Genomic DNA, 15,280 nt, shown 5'->3' with positions numbered 1-15,280 from the left:
CCAATCACATGAATATTTGATTGGAAGCTGTTTTGGACAGCTTTTCTTTTCTTTATGCCAAACACTTGCAGACCTCCGTGCAACGTCCAGAACACGATGGAAGATGTTTTCTGTGCTCCCGCAGGTTTTCCTTGCCAGACACAGTTGGAAAGCTCTCTGCTAGGATGTAGACCACAAAAGACGCTAAAGACGAAGGTACGATGCTCTCCGGAGCTAAGCGCCGCTCCCGGGCATCTTTCGGCAGAAGCCGCGCTAGGAGAGCACCGTGACCGGTACAATCGTCTTTGCGCGAAGAAGCCGCTTCTTCGGCTCCGGGAGCCGGAGAGAGCGGCAGCATCGGAAAGGTGAAGAAGGAAGCTGTACAACACTGGGATTGTGTGCGCAGCTTGCCAACTGATAGAAAACAGTACCTTACCACTTTCCTGACTTTTCCAATCACATGAACATTCGATTGAAATCTGTTTTGGACAGCTTTTCTTTCCTTCATGCCAAACACTTGGCAGACCTCCGTGCAACGTCCAGAACACGATGGGAGGTGTTTTCTGTGCTCCCGCAGGTTTTCCTTGCCAGACAGAGTGGAAAAGCTTTCTGTTAGGATGTAGACCACAAAAGACGCTAAAGACGAAGGTACGATGCTCTCCGGAGCTAAGCGCCGCTCCCGGGCGTCTTTCGGCAGAAGCCGCGCTACGAGAGCACTGTGACCGGTACAATCGTCTTTGCGCGAAGAAGCCGCTTCTTCGGCTCCGGGAGCCGGAGAGAGCGGCAGCATCGGAAAGGTGAAGATGGAAGCTGTACAACACTGGGATTGTGTGCGCAGCTTGCCAACTGATAGAAAACAGTACCTTACCACTTTCCTGACTTTTCCAATCACATGAATATTCGATTGGAAGCTGTTTTGGACAGCTTTTATTTTCTTTAGGCGAAAACCTTGGCAGACCTCCGTGCAACGTCCAGAACACGATGGGAGATGTTTTCTGTGCTCCCGCAGGTTTTCCTTGCCAGACAGAGTGGAAAAGCTTTCTGCTAGGATGTAGACCACAAAAGACGCTAAAGACGAAGGTACGATGCTCTCCGGAGCTAAGCGCCGCTCCCGGGCTTCTTTCGGCAGTAGCCGCGCTAAGAGAGCACTGTGACCGGTACAATCGTCTTTGCGCGAAGAAGCCGCTTCTTCGGCTCCGGGAGCCGGAGAGAGCGGCAGCATCGGAAAGGTGAAGAAGGAAGCTGTACAACACTGGGCTTGTGTGCGCAGCTTGCCAACTGATAGAAAACAGTACCTTACCGTTCTCCTGACTTTTCCAAACACATGAATATTCGATTGGAAGCTGTTTTGGACAGCTTTTATTTTCTTTAGGCGAAAACCTTGGCAGACCTTTGTGCAACGTCCAGAACACGATGGGAGATGTTTTCTGTGCTCCCGCAGGTTTTCCTTGCCAGACACAGTTGGAAAGCTCTCTGCTAGGATGTAGACCACAAAAGACGCTAAAGACGAAGGTACGATGCTCTCCGGAGCTAAGCGCCGCTCCCGGGCGTCTTTCGGCACAAGCCGCGCTACGAGAGCACTGTGAGCGGTACAATCGTCTTTGCGCGAAGAAGCCGCTTCTTCGGCTCCGGGAGCCGGAGAGAGCGGCAGCATCGGAAAGGTGAAGAAGGAAGCTGTACAACACTGGGATTGTGTGCGCTACTTGCCAACTGATAGAAAACAGTACCTTACCGTTCTCCTGACTTTTCCAATCACATGAATATTTGATTGGAAGCTGTTTTGGACAGCTTTTCTTTTCTTTAGGCGAAAACCTTGGCAGACCTCCATGCAACGTCCAGAACACGATGGGAGATGTTTTCTGTGCTCCCGCAGGTTTTCCTTGCCAGACACAGTTGGAAAGCTCTCTGCTAGGATGTAGACCACAAAAGACGCTAAAGACGAAGGTACGATGCTCTCCGGAGCTAAGCGCCGCTCCCGGGCATCTTTCGGCAGAAGCCGCGCTACGAGAGCACCGTGACCGGTACAATCGTCTTTGCGCGAAGAAGCCGCTTCTTCGGCTCCGGGAGCCGGAGAGAGCGGCAGCATCGGAAAGGTGAAGAAGGAAGCTGTACAACACTGGGCTTGTGTGCGCAGCTTGCCAACTGATAGAAAACAGTACCTTACCACTTTCCTGACTTTTCCAATCACATGAATATTTGATTGGAAGCTGTTTTGGACAGCTTTTCTTTTCTTTACGCCAAACACTTTCAGACCTCCGTGCAACGTCCAGAAAACGATGGGAGATGTTTTCTGTGCTCCCGCAGGTTTTCCTTGCCAGAAAGAGTGGAAAAGCTTTCTGTTAGGATGTAGACCACAAAAGACGCTAAAGACGAAGGTACGATGCTCTCCGGAGCTAAGCGCCGCTCCCGGGCGTCTTTCGGCACAAGCCGCGCTACGAGAGCACTGTGAGCGGTACAATCGTCTTTGCGCGAAGAAGCCGCTTCTTCGGCTCCGGGAGCCGGAGAGAGCGGCAGCATCGGAAAGGTGAAGATGGAAGCTGTACAACACTGGGCTTGTGTGCGCAGCTGGCCAACTGATAGAAAACAGTACCTTACCACTTTCCTGACTTTTCCAATCACATGAATATTCGATTGGAAGCTGTTTTGGACAGCTTTTATTTTCTTTAGGCGAAAACCTTGGCAGACCTCCGTGCAACGTCCAGAACATGATGGGAGATGTTTTCTGTGCTCCCGCAGGTTTTCCTTGCCAGACAGAGTGGAAAAGCTTTCTGTTAGGATGTAGACCACAAAAGACGCTAAAGACGAAGGTACGATGCTCTCCGGAGCTAAGCGCCGCTCCCGGGCTTCTTTCGGCAGTAGCCGCGCTAAGAGAGCACTGTGACCGGTACAATCGTCTTTGCGCGAAGAAGCCGCTTCTTCGGCTCCGGGAGCCGGAGAGAGCGGCAGCATCGGAAAGGTGAAGAAGGAAGCTGTACAACACTGGGCTTGTGTGCGCAGCTTGCCAACTGATAGAAAACAGTACCTTACCACTTTCCTGACTTTTCCAATCACATGAATATTCGATTGAAATCTGTTTTGGACAGCTTTTCTTTCCTTCATGCCAAACACTTGGCAGACCTCCGTGCAACGTCCAGAACACGATGGGAGATGTTTTCTGTGCTCCCGCAGGTTTTCCTTGCCAGACAGAGTGGAAAAGCTTTCTGTTAGGATGTAGACCACAAAAGACGCTAAAGACGAAGGTACGATGCTCTCCGGAGCTAAGCGCCGCTCCCGGGCGTCTTTCGGCAGAAGCCGCGCTACGAGAGCACTGTGACCGGTACAATCGTCTTTGCGCGAAGAAGCCGCTTCTTCGGCTCCGGGAGCCGGAGAGAGCGGCAGCATCGGAAAGGTGAAGATGGAAGCTGTACAACACTGGGCTTGTGTGCGCAGCTTGCCAACTGATAGAAAACAGTACCTTACCACTTTCCTGACTTTTCCAATCACATGAATATTCGATTGGAAGCTGTTTTGGACAGCTTTTCTGTTTTTTACGGCAAACACTTGCAGACCACCATGCAACGTCCAGAACACGATGGGAGATGTTTTCTGTGCTCCCGCAGGTTTTCCTTGCCAGACAGAGTGGAAAAGCTTTCTGCTAGGATGTAGACCACAAAAGACGCTAAAGACGAAGGTACGATGCTCTCCGGAGCTAAGCGCCGCTCCCGGGCGTCTTTCGGCACAAGCCGCGCTACGAGAGCACTGTGACTGGTACAATCGTCTTTGCGCGAAGAAGCCGCTTCTTCGGCTCCGGGAGCCGGAGAGAGCGGCAGCATCGGAAAGGTGAAGATGGAAGCTGTACAACACTGGGATTGTGTGCGCAGCTTGCCAACTGATAGAAAACAGTACCTTACCACTTTCCTGACTTTTCCAATCACATGAATATTCGATTGGAAGCTGTTTTGGACAGCTTTTATTTTCTTTAGGCGAAAACCTTGGCAGACCTCCGTGCAACGTCCAGAACACGATGGGAGATGTTTTCTGTGCTCCCGCAGGTTTTCCTTGCCAGACGCAGTTGGAAAGCTCTCTGCTAGGATGTAGACCACAAAAGACGCTAAAGACGAAGGTACGATGCTCTCCGGAGCTAAGCGCCGCTCCCGGGCTTCTTTCGGCACAAGCCGCGCTAAGAGAGCACTGTGACCGGTACAATCGTCTTTGCGCGAAGAAGCCGCTTCTTCGGCTCCGGGAGCCGGAGAGAGCGGCAGCATCGGAAAGGTGAAGAAGGAAGCTGTACAACACTGGGCTTGTGTGCGCAGCTTGCCAACTGATAGAAAACAGTACCTTACCACTTTCCTGACTTTTCCAATCACATGAATATTCGATTGGAAGCTGTTTTGGACAGCTTTTCTTTTCTTTACGCCAAACACTTGCAGACCTCCGTGCAATGTCCAGAACACGATGGGAGATGTTTTCTGTGCTCCCGCAGGTTTTCCTTGCCAGACAGAGTGGAAAAGCTTTCTGTTAGGATGTAGACCACAAAAGACGCTAAAGACGAAGGTACGATGCTCTCCGGAGCTAAGCGCCGCTCCCGGGCGTCTTTCGGCAGTAGCCGCGCTAAGAGAGCACCGTGACCGGTACAATCGTCTTTGCGCGAAGAAGCCGCTTCTTCGGCTCCGGGAGCCGGAGAGAGCGGCAGCATCGGAAAGGTGAAGATGGAAGCTGTACAACACTGGGATTGTGTGCGCAGCTTGCCAACTGATAGAAAACAGTACCTTACCGTTCTCCTGACTTTTCCAATCACATGAATATTTGATTGGAAGCTGTTTTGGACAGCTTTTCTTTTCTTTATGCCAAACACTTGCAGACCTCCGTGCAACGTCCAGAACACGATGGAAGATGTTTTCTGTGCTCCCGCAGGTTTTCCTTGCCAGACACAGTTGGAAAGCTCTCTGCTAGGATGTAGACCACAAAAGACGCTAAAGACGAAGGTACGATGCTCTCCGGAGCTAAGCGCCGCTCCCGGGCATCTTTCGGCAGAAGCCGCGCTAGGAGAGCACCGTGACCGGTACAATCGTCTTTGCGCGAAGAAGCCGCTTCTTCGGCTCCGGGAGCCGGAGAGAGCGGCAGCATCGGAAAGGTGAAGAAGGAAGCTGTACAACACTGGGATTGTGTGCGCAGCTTGCCAACTGATAGAAAACAGTACCTTACCACTTTCCTGACTTTTCCAATCACATGAACATTCGATTGAAATCTGTTTTGGACAGCTTTTCTTTCCTTCATGCCAAACACTTGGCAGACCTCCGTGCAACGTCCAGAACACGATGGGAGGTGTTTTCTGTGCTCCCGCAGGTTTTCCTTGCCAGACAGAGTGGAAAAGCTTTCTGTTAGGATGTAGACCACAAAAGACGCTAAAGACGAAGGTACGATGCTCTCCGGAGCTAAGCGCCGCTCCCGGGCGTCTTTCGGCAGAAGCCGCGCTACGAGAGCACTGTGACCGGTACAATCGTCTTTGCGCGAAGAAGCCGCTTCTTCGGCTCCGGGAGCCGGAGAGAGCGGCAGCATCGGAAAGGTGAAGATGGAAGCTGTACAACACTGGGATTGTGTGCGCAGCTTGCCAACTGATAGAAAACAGTACCTTACCACTTTCCTGACTTTTCCAATCACATGAATATTCGATTGGAAGCTGTTTTGGACAGCTTTTATTTTCTTTAGGCGAAAACCTTGGCAGACCTCCGTGCAACGTCCAGAACACGATGGGAGATGTTTTCTGTGCTCCCGCAGGTTTTCCTTGCCAGACAGAGTGGAAAAGCTTTCTGCTAGGATGTAGACCACAAAAGACGCTAAAGACGAAGGTACGATGCTCTCCGGAGCTAAGCGCCGCTCCCGGGCTTCTTTCGGCAGTAGCCGCGCTAAGAGAGCACTGTGACCGGTACAATCGTCTTTGCGCGAAGAAGCCGCTTCTTCGGCTCCGGGAGCCGGAGAGAGCGGCAGCATCGGAAAGGTGAAGAAGGAAGCTGTACAACACTGGGCTTGTGTGCGCAGCTTGCCAACTGATAGAAAACAGTACCTTACCGTTCTCCTGACTTTTCCAAACACATGAATATTCGATTGGAAGCTGTTTTGGACAGCTTTTATTTTCTTTAGGCGAAAACCTTGGCAGACCTTTGTGCAACGTCCAGAACACGATGGGAGATGTTTTCTGTGCTCCCGCAGGTTTTCCTTGCCAGACACAGTTGGAAAGCTCTCTGCTAGGATGTAGACCACAAAAGACGCTAAAGACGAAGGTACGATGCTCTCCGGAGCTAAGCGCCGCTCCCGGGCGTCTTTCGGCACAAGCCGCGCTACGAGAGCACTGTGAGCGGTACAATCGTCTTTGCGCGAAGAAGCCGCTTCTTCGGCTCCGGGAGCCGGAGAGAGCGGCAGCATCGGAAAGGTGAAGAAGGAAGCTGTACAACACTGGGATTGTGTGCGCTACTTGCCAACTGATAGAAAACAGTACCTTACCGTTCTCCTGACTTTTCCAATCACATGAATATTTGATTGGAAGCTGTTTTGGACAGCTTTTCTTTTCTTTAGGCGAAAACCTTGGCAGACCTCCATGCAACGTCCAGAACACGATGGGAGATGTTTTCTGTGCTCCCGCAGGTTTTCCTTGCCAGACACAGTTGGAAAGCTCTCTGCTAGGATGTAGACCACAAAAGACGCTAAAGACGAAGGTACGATGCTCTCCGGAGCTAAGCGCCGCTCCCGGGCATCTTTCGGCAGAAGCCGCGCTACGAGAGCACCGTGACCGGTACAATCGTCTTTGCGCGAAGAAGCCGCTTCTTCGGCTCCGGGAGCCGGAGAGAGCGGCAGCATCGGAAAGGTGAAGAAGGAAGCTGTACAACACTGGGCTTGTGTGCGCAGCTTGCCAACTGATAGAAAACAGTACCTTACCACTTTCCTGACTTTTCCAATCACATGAATATTTGATTGGAAGCTGTTTTGGACAGCTTTTCTTTTCTTTACGCCAAACACTTTCAGACCTCCGTGCAACGTCCAGAAAACGATGGGAGATGTTTTCTGTGCTCCCGCAGGTTTTCCTTGCCAGAAAGAGTGGAAAAGCTTTCTGTTAGGATGTAGACCACAAAAGACGCTAAAGACGAAGGTACGATGCTCTCCGGAGCTAAGCGCCGCTCCCGGGCGTCTTTCGGCACAAGCCGCGCTAAGAGAGCACCGTGACCGGTACAATCGTCTTTGCGCGAAGAAGCCGCTTCTTCGGCTCCGGGAGCCGGAGAGAGCGGCAGCATCGGAAAGGTGAAGAAGGAAGCTGTACAACACTGGGATTGTGTGCGCAGCTTGCCAACTGATAGAAAACAGTACCTTACCGTTCTCCTGACATTTCCAATCACATGAATATTTGATTGGAAGCTGTTTTGGACAGCTTTTCTTTTCTTTATGCCAAACACTTGCAGACCTCCATGCAACGTCCAGAACACGATGGGAGATGTTTTCTGTGCTCCCGCAGGTTTTCCTTGCCAGACACAGTTGGAAAGCTCTCTGCTAGGATGTAGACCACAAAAGACGCTAAAGACGAAGGTACGATGCTCTCCGGAGCTAAGCGCCGCTCCCGGGCATCTTTCGGCAGAAGCCGCGCTAGGAGAGCACCGTGACCGGTACAATCGTCTTTGCGCGAAGAAGCCGCTTCTTCGGCTCCGGGAGCCGGAGAGAGCGGCAGCATCGGAAAGGTGAAGAAGGAAGCTGTACAACACTGGGCTTGTGTGCGCAGCTTGCCAACTGATAGAAAACAGTACCTTACCGTTCTCCTGACTTTTCTAATCACATGAATATTTGATTGGAAGCTGTTTTGGACAGCTTTTCTTTTCTTTATGCCAAACACTTGCAGACCTCCGTGCAACGTCCAGAACACGATGGGAGATGTTTTCTGTGCTCCCGCAGGTTTTCCTTGCCAGACACAGTTGGAAAGCTCTCTGCTAGGATGTAGACCACAAAAGACGCTAAAGACGAAGGTACGATGCTCTCCGGAGCTAAGCGCCGCTCCCGGGCATCTTTCGGCAGAAGCCGCGCTACGAGAGCACTGTGACCGGTACAATCGTCTTTGCGCGAAGAAGCCGCTTCTTCGGCTCCGGGAGCCGGAGAGAGCGGCAGCATCGCAAAGGTGAAGATGGAAGCTGTACAACACTGGGATTGTGTGCGCAGCTTGCCAACTGATAGAAAACAGTACCTTACCACTTTCCTGACTTTTCCAATCACATGAATATTCGATTGGAAGCTGTTTTGGACAGCTTTTCTTTTCTTTAGGCGAAAACCTTGGCAGACCTCCGTGCAACGTCCAGAACACGATGGGAGATGTTTTCTGTGCTCCCGCAGGTTTTCCTTGCCAGACACAGTTGGAAAGCTCTCTGCTAGGATGTAGACCACAAAAGACGCTAAAGACGAAGGTACGATGCTCTCCGGAGCTAAGCGCCGCTCCCGGGCGTCTTTCGGCACAAGCCGCGCTACGAGAGCACTGTGAGCGGTACAATCGTCTTTGCGCGAAGAAGCCGCTTCTTCGGCTCCGGGAGCCGGAGAGAGCGGCAGCATCGGAAAGGTGAAGAAGGAAGCTGTACAACACTGGGATTGTGTGCGCTACTTGCCAACTGATAGAAAACAGTACCTTACCGTTCTCCTGACTTTTCCAATCACATGAATATTTGATTGGAAGCTGTTTTGGACAGCTTTTCTTTTCTTTAGGCGAAAACCTTGGCAGACCTCCATGCAACGTCCAGAACACGATGGGAGATGTTTTCTGTGCTCCCGCAGGTTTTCCTTGCCAGACACAGTTGGAAAGCTCTCTGCTAGGATGTAGACCACAAAAGACGCTAAAGACGAAGGTACGATGCTCTCCGGAGCTAAGCGCCGCTCCCGGGCTTCTTTCGGCCGTAGCCGCGCTAAGAGAGCACTGTGACCGGTACAATCGTCTTTGCGCGAAGAAGCCGCTTCTTCGGCTCCGGGAGCCGGAGAGAGCGGCAGCATCGGAAAGGTGAAGATGGAAGCTGTACAACACTGGGCTTGTGTGCGCAGCTTGCCAACTGATAGAAAACAGTACCTTACCACTTTCCTGACTTTTCCAATCACATGAACATTCGATTGGAAGCTGTTTTGGACAGCTTTTCTTTCCTTCATGCCAAACACTTGGCAGACCTCCGTGCAACGTCCAGAACACGATGGGAGATGTTTTCTGTGCTCCCGCAGGTTTTCCTTGCCAGACACAGTTGGAAAGCTCTCTGCTAGGATGTAGACCACAAAAGACGCTAAAGACGAAGGTACGATGCTCTCCGGAGCTAAGCGCCGCTCCCGGGCATCTTTCGGCAGAAGCCGCGCTACGAGAGCACCGTGACCGGTACAATCGTCTTTGCGCGAAGAAGCCGCTTCTTCGGCTCCGGGAGCCGGAGAGAGCGGCAGCATCGGAAAGGTGAAGAAGGAAGCTGTACAACACTGGGCTTGTGTGCGCAGCTTGCCAACTGATAGAAAACAGTACCTTACCACTTTCCTGACTTTTCCAATCACATGAACATTCGATTGAAATCTGTTTTGGACAGCTTTTCTTTCCTTCATGCCAAACACTTGGCAGACCTCCGTGCAACGTCCAGAACACGATGGGAGATGTTTTCTGTGCTCCCGCAGGTTTTCCTTGCCAGACAGAGTGGAAAAGCTTTCTGTTAGGATGTAGACCACAAAAGACGCTAAAGACGAAGGTACGATGCTCTCCGGAGCTAAGCGCCGCTCCCGGGCTTCTTTCGGCAGTAGCCGCGCTAAGAGAGCACTGTGACCGGTACAATCGTCTTTGCGCGAAGAAGCCGCTTCTTCGGCTCCGGGAGCCGGAGAGAGCGGCAGCATCGGAAAGGTGAAGAAGGAAGCTGTACAACACTGGGCTTGTGTGCGCAGCTTGCCAACTGATAGAAAACAGTACCTTACCGTTCTCCTGACTTTTCCAATCACATGAATATTCGATTGGAAGCTGTTTTGGACAGCTTTTATTTTCTTTAGGCGAAAACCTTGGCAGACCTCCGTGCAACGTCCAGAACACGATGGGAGATGTTTTCTGTGCTCCCGCAGGTTTTCCTTTCCAGACACAGTTGGAAAGCTCTCTGCTAGGATGTAGACCACAAAAGACGCTAAAGACGAAGGTACGATGCTCTCCGGAGCTAAGCGCCGCTCCCGGGCGTCTTTCGGCACAAGCCGCGCTACGAGAGCACTGTGAGCGGTACAATCGTCTTTGCGCGAAGAAGCCGCTTCTTCGGCTCCGGGAGCCGGAGAGAGCGGCAGCATCGGAAAGGTGAAGAAGGAAGCTGTACAACACTGGGATTGTGTGCGCTACTTGCCAACTGATAGAAAACAGTACCTTACCGTTCTCCTGACTTTTCCAATCACATGAATATTTGATTGGAAGCTGTTTTGGACAGCTTTTATTTTCTTTAGGCGAAAACCTTGGCAGACCTCCATGCAACGTCCAGAACACGATGGGAGATGTTTTCTGTGCTCCCGCAGGTTTTCCTTGCCAGACACAGTTGGAAAGCTCTCTGCTAGGATGTAGACCACAAAAGACGCTAAAGACGAAGGTACGATGCTCTCCGGAGCTAAGCGCCGCTCCCGGGCGTCTTTCGGCACAAGCCGCGCTACGAGAGCACTGTGAGCGGTACAATCATCTTTGCGCGAAGAAGCCGCTTCTTCGGCTCCGGGAGCCGGAGAGAGCGGCAGCATCGGAAAGGTGAAGATGGAAGCTGTACAACACTGGGATTGTGTGCGCAGCTTGCCAACTGATAGAAAACAGTACCTTACCACTTTCCTGACTTTTCCAATCACATGAATATTTGATTGGAAGCTGTTTTGGACAGCTTTTCTTTCCTTCATGCCAAACACTTGGCAGACCTCCGTGCAACGTCCAGAACACGATGGGAGATGTTTTCTGTGCTCCCGCAGGTTTTCCTTGCCAGACAGAGTGGAAAAGCTTTCTGCTAGGATGTAGACCACAAAAGACGCTAAAGACGAAGGTACGATGCTCTCCGGAGCTAAGCGCCGCTCCCGGGCTTCTTTCGGCAGTAGCCGCGCTAAGAGAGCACTGTGACCGGTACAATCGTCTTTGCGCGAAGAAGCCGCTTCTTCGGCTCCGGGAGCCGGAGAGAGCGGCAGCATCGGAAAGGTGAAGATGGAAGCTGTACAACACTGGGATTGTGTGCGCAGCTTGCCAACTGATAGAAAACAGTACCTTACCACTTTCCTGACTTTTCCAATCACATGAACATTCGATTGGAAGCTGTTTTGGACAGCTTTTCTTTCCTTCATGCCAAACACTTGGCAGACCTCCGTGCAACGTCCAGAACACGATGGGAGATGTTTTCTGTGCTCCCGCAGGTTTTCCTTGCCAGACAGAGTGGAAAAGCTTTCTGCTAGGATGTAGACCACAAAAGACGCTAAAGACGACGGTACGATGCTCTCCGGAGCTAAGCGCCGCTCCCGGGCGTCTTTCGGCACAAGCCGCGCTACGAGAGCACCGTGACCGGTACAATCGTCTTTGCGCGAAGAAGCCGCTTCTTCGGCTCCGGGAGCCGGAGAGAGAGGCAGCATCGGAAAGGTGAAGATGGAAGCTGTACAACACTGGGCTTGTGTGCGCAGCTTGCCAACTGATAGAAAACAGTACCTTACCACTTTCCTGACTTTTCCAATCACATGAACATTCGATTGGAAGCTGTTTTGGACAGCTTTTCTTTCCTTCATGCCAAACACTTGGCAGACTTCCGTGCAACGTCCAGAACACGATGGGAGATGTTTTCTGTGCTCCCGCAGGTTTTCCTTGCCAGACACAGTTGGAAAGCTCTCTGCTAGGATGTAGACCACAAAAGACGCTAAAGACGAAGGTACGATGCTCTCCGGAGCTAAGCGCCGCTCCCGGGCATCTTTCGGCAGAAGCCGCGCTACGAGAGCACCGTGACCGGTACAATCGTCTTCGCGCGAAGAAGCCGCTTCTTCGGCTCCGGGAGCCGGAGAGAGCGGCAGCATCGGAAAGGTGAAGAAGGAAGCTGTACAACACTGGGCTTGTGTGCGCAGCTTGCCAACTGATAGAAAACAGTACCTTACCACTTTCCTGACTTTTCCAATCACATGAACATTCGATTGAAATCTGTTTTGGACAGCTTTTCTTTCCTTCATGCCAAACACTTGGCAGACCTCCGTGCAACGTCCAGAACACGATGGGAGATGTTTTCTGTGCTCCCGCAGGTTTTCCTTGCCAGACAGAGTGGAAAAGCTTTCTGTTAGGATGTAGACCACAAAAGACGCTAAAGACGAAGGTACGATGCTCTCCGGAGCTAAGCGCCGCTCCCGGGCTTCTTTCGGCAGTAGCCGCGCTAAGAGAGCACTGTGACCGGTACAATCGTCTTTGCGCGAAGAAGCCGCTTCTTCGGCTCCGGGAGCCGGAGAGAGCGGCAGCATCGGAAAGGTGAAGAAGGAAGCTGTACAACACTGGGCTTGTGTGCGCAGCTTGCCAACTGATAGAAAACAGTACCTTCCCGTTCTCCTGACTTTTCTAATCACATGAATATTCGATTGGAAGCTGTTTTGGACAGCTTTTATTTTCTTTAGGCGAAAACCTTGGCAGACCTCCGTGCAACGTCCAGAACACGATGGGAGATGTTTTCTGTGCTCCCGCAGGTTTTCCTTTCCAGACACAGTTGGAAAGCTCTCTGCTAGGATGTAGACCACAAAAGACGCTAAAGACGAAGGTACGATGCTCTCCGGAGCTAAGCGCCGCTCCCGGGCGTCTTTCGGCACAAGCCGCGCTACGAGAGCACTGTGAGCGGTACAATCGTATTTGCGCGAAGAAGCCGCTTCTTCGGCTCCGGGAGCCGGAGAGAGCGGCAGCATCGGAAAGGTGAAGAAGGAAGCTGTACAACACTGGGATTGTGTGCGCTACTTGCCAACTGATAGAAAACATTACCTTACCGTTCTCCTGACTTTTCCAATCACATGAATATTTGATTGGAAGCTGTTTTGGACAGCTTTTCTTTTCTTTAGGCGAAAACCTTGGCAGACCTCCATGCAACGTCCAGAACACGATGGGAGATGTTTTCTGTGCTCCCGCAGGTTTTCCTTGCCAGACACAGTTGGAAAGCTCTCTGCTAGGATGTAGACCACAAAAGACGCTAAAGACGAAGGTACGATGCTCTCCGGAGCTAAGCGCCGCTCCCGGGCTTCTTTCGGCACAAGCCGCGCTACGAGAGCACTGTGAGCGGTACAATCATCTTTGCGCGAAGAAGCCGCTTCTTCGGCTCCGGGAGCCGGAGAGAGCGGCAGCATCGGAAAGGTGAAGATGGAAGCTGTACAACACTGGGATTGTGTGCGCAGCTTGCCAACTGATAGAAAACAGTACCTTACCACTTTCCTGACTTTTCCAATCACATGAATATTTGATTGGAAGCTGTTTTGGACAGCTTTTCTTTCCTTCATGCCAAACACTTGGCAGACCTCCGTGCAACGTCCAGAACACGATGGGAGATGTTTTCTGTGCTCCCGCAGGTTTTCCTTGCCAGACAGAGTGGAAAAGCTTTCTGCTAGGATGTAGACCACAAAAGACGCTAAAGACGAAGGTACGATGCTCTCCGGAGCTAAGCGCCGCTCCCGGGCTTCTTTCGGCAGTAGCCGCGCTAAGAGAGCACTGTGACCGGTACAATCGTCTTTGCGCGAAGAAGCCGCTTCTTCGGCTCCGGGAGCCGGAGAGAGCGGCAGCATCGGAAAGGTGAAGATGGAAGCTGTACAACACTGGGCTTGTGTGCGCAGCTTGCCAACTGATAGAAAACAGTACCTTACCACTTTCCTGACTTTTCCAATCACATGAACATTCGATTGGAAGCTGTTTTGGACAGCTTTTCTTTCCTTCATGCCAAACACTTGGCAGACCTCCGTGCAACGTCCAGAACACGATGGGAGATGTTTTCTGTGCTCCCGCAGGTTTTCCTTGCCAGACAGAGTGGAAAAGCTTTCTGCTAGGATGTAGACCACAAAAGACGCTAAAGACGAAGGTACGATGCTCTCCGGAGCTAAGCGCCGCTCCCGGGCGTCTTTCGGCACAAGCCGCGCTACGAGAGCACTGTGAGCGGTACAATCGTCTTTGCGCGAAGAAGCCGCTTCTTCGGCTCCGGGAGCCGGAGAGAGCGGCAGCATCGGAAAGGTGAAGAAGGAAGCTGTACAACACTGGGCTTGTGTGCGCAGCTTGCCAACTGATAGAAAACAGTACCTTACCGTTCTCCTGACTTTTCCAATCACATGAATATTCGATTGGAAGCTGTTTTGGACAGCTTTTATTTTCTTTAGGCGAAAACCTTGGCAGACCTCCGTGCAACGTCCAGAACACGATGGGAGATGTTTTCTGTGCTCCCGCAGGTTTTCCTTGCCAGACACAGTTGGAAAGCTCTCTGCTAGGATGTAGACCACAAAAGACGCTAAAGACGAAGGTACGATGCTCTCCGGAGCTAAGCGCCGCTCCCGGGCTTCTTTCGGCAGAAGCCGCGCTACGAGAGCACCGTGACCGGTACAATCGTCTTTGCGCGAAGAAGCCGCTTCTTCGGCTCCGGGAGCCGGAGAGAGCGGCAGCATCGGAAAGGTGAAGAAGGAAGCTGTACAACACTGGGCTTGTGTGCGCAGCTTGCCAACTGATAGAAAACAGTACCTTACCACTTTCCTGACTTTTCCAATCACATGAACATTCGATTGGAAGCTGTTTTGGACAGCTTTTCTTTCCTTCGTGCCAAACACTTGCAGACCTCGGTGCAACGTCCAGAACACGATGGGAGATGTTTTCTGTGCTCCCGCAGGTTTTCCTTGCCAGACAGAGTGGAAAAGCTTTCTGCTAGGATGTAGACCACAAAAGACGCTAAAGACGAAGGTACGATGCTCTCCGGAGCTAAGCGCCGCTCCCGGGCGTCTTTCGGCAGTAGCCGCGCTAAGAGAGCACTGTGACCGGTACAATCGTCTTTGCGCGAAGAAGCCGCTTCTTCGGCTCCGGGAGCCGGAGAGAGCGGCAGCATCGGAAAGGTGAAGATGGAAGCTGTACAACACTGGGCTTGTGTGCGCAGCTTGCCAACTGATAGAAAACAGTACCTTACCACTTTCCTGACTTTTCCAATCACATGAATATTCGATTGGAAGCTGTTTTGGACAGCTTTTCTGTTCTTTACGGCAAACACTTGCAGACCACCATGCAACGTCCAGAACACGATGGGAGATGTTTTCTGTGCTCCCGCAGGTTTTCCTTGCCAGACAGAGTGGAAAAGCTTTCTGCTAGGATGTA

This window comes from Ammospiza caudacuta, chromosome 3, assembly GCF_027887145.1.
Source record: "Ammospiza caudacuta isolate bAmmCau1 chromosome 3, bAmmCau1.pri, whole genome shotgun sequence".
Lineage (NCBI taxonomy): Eukaryota > Metazoa > Chordata > Aves > Passeriformes > Passerellidae > Ammospiza > Ammospiza caudacuta.
The sequence above is the reverse complement of the archived record's forward strand: the minus strand, read 5'-3'. Positions refer to the sequence as shown.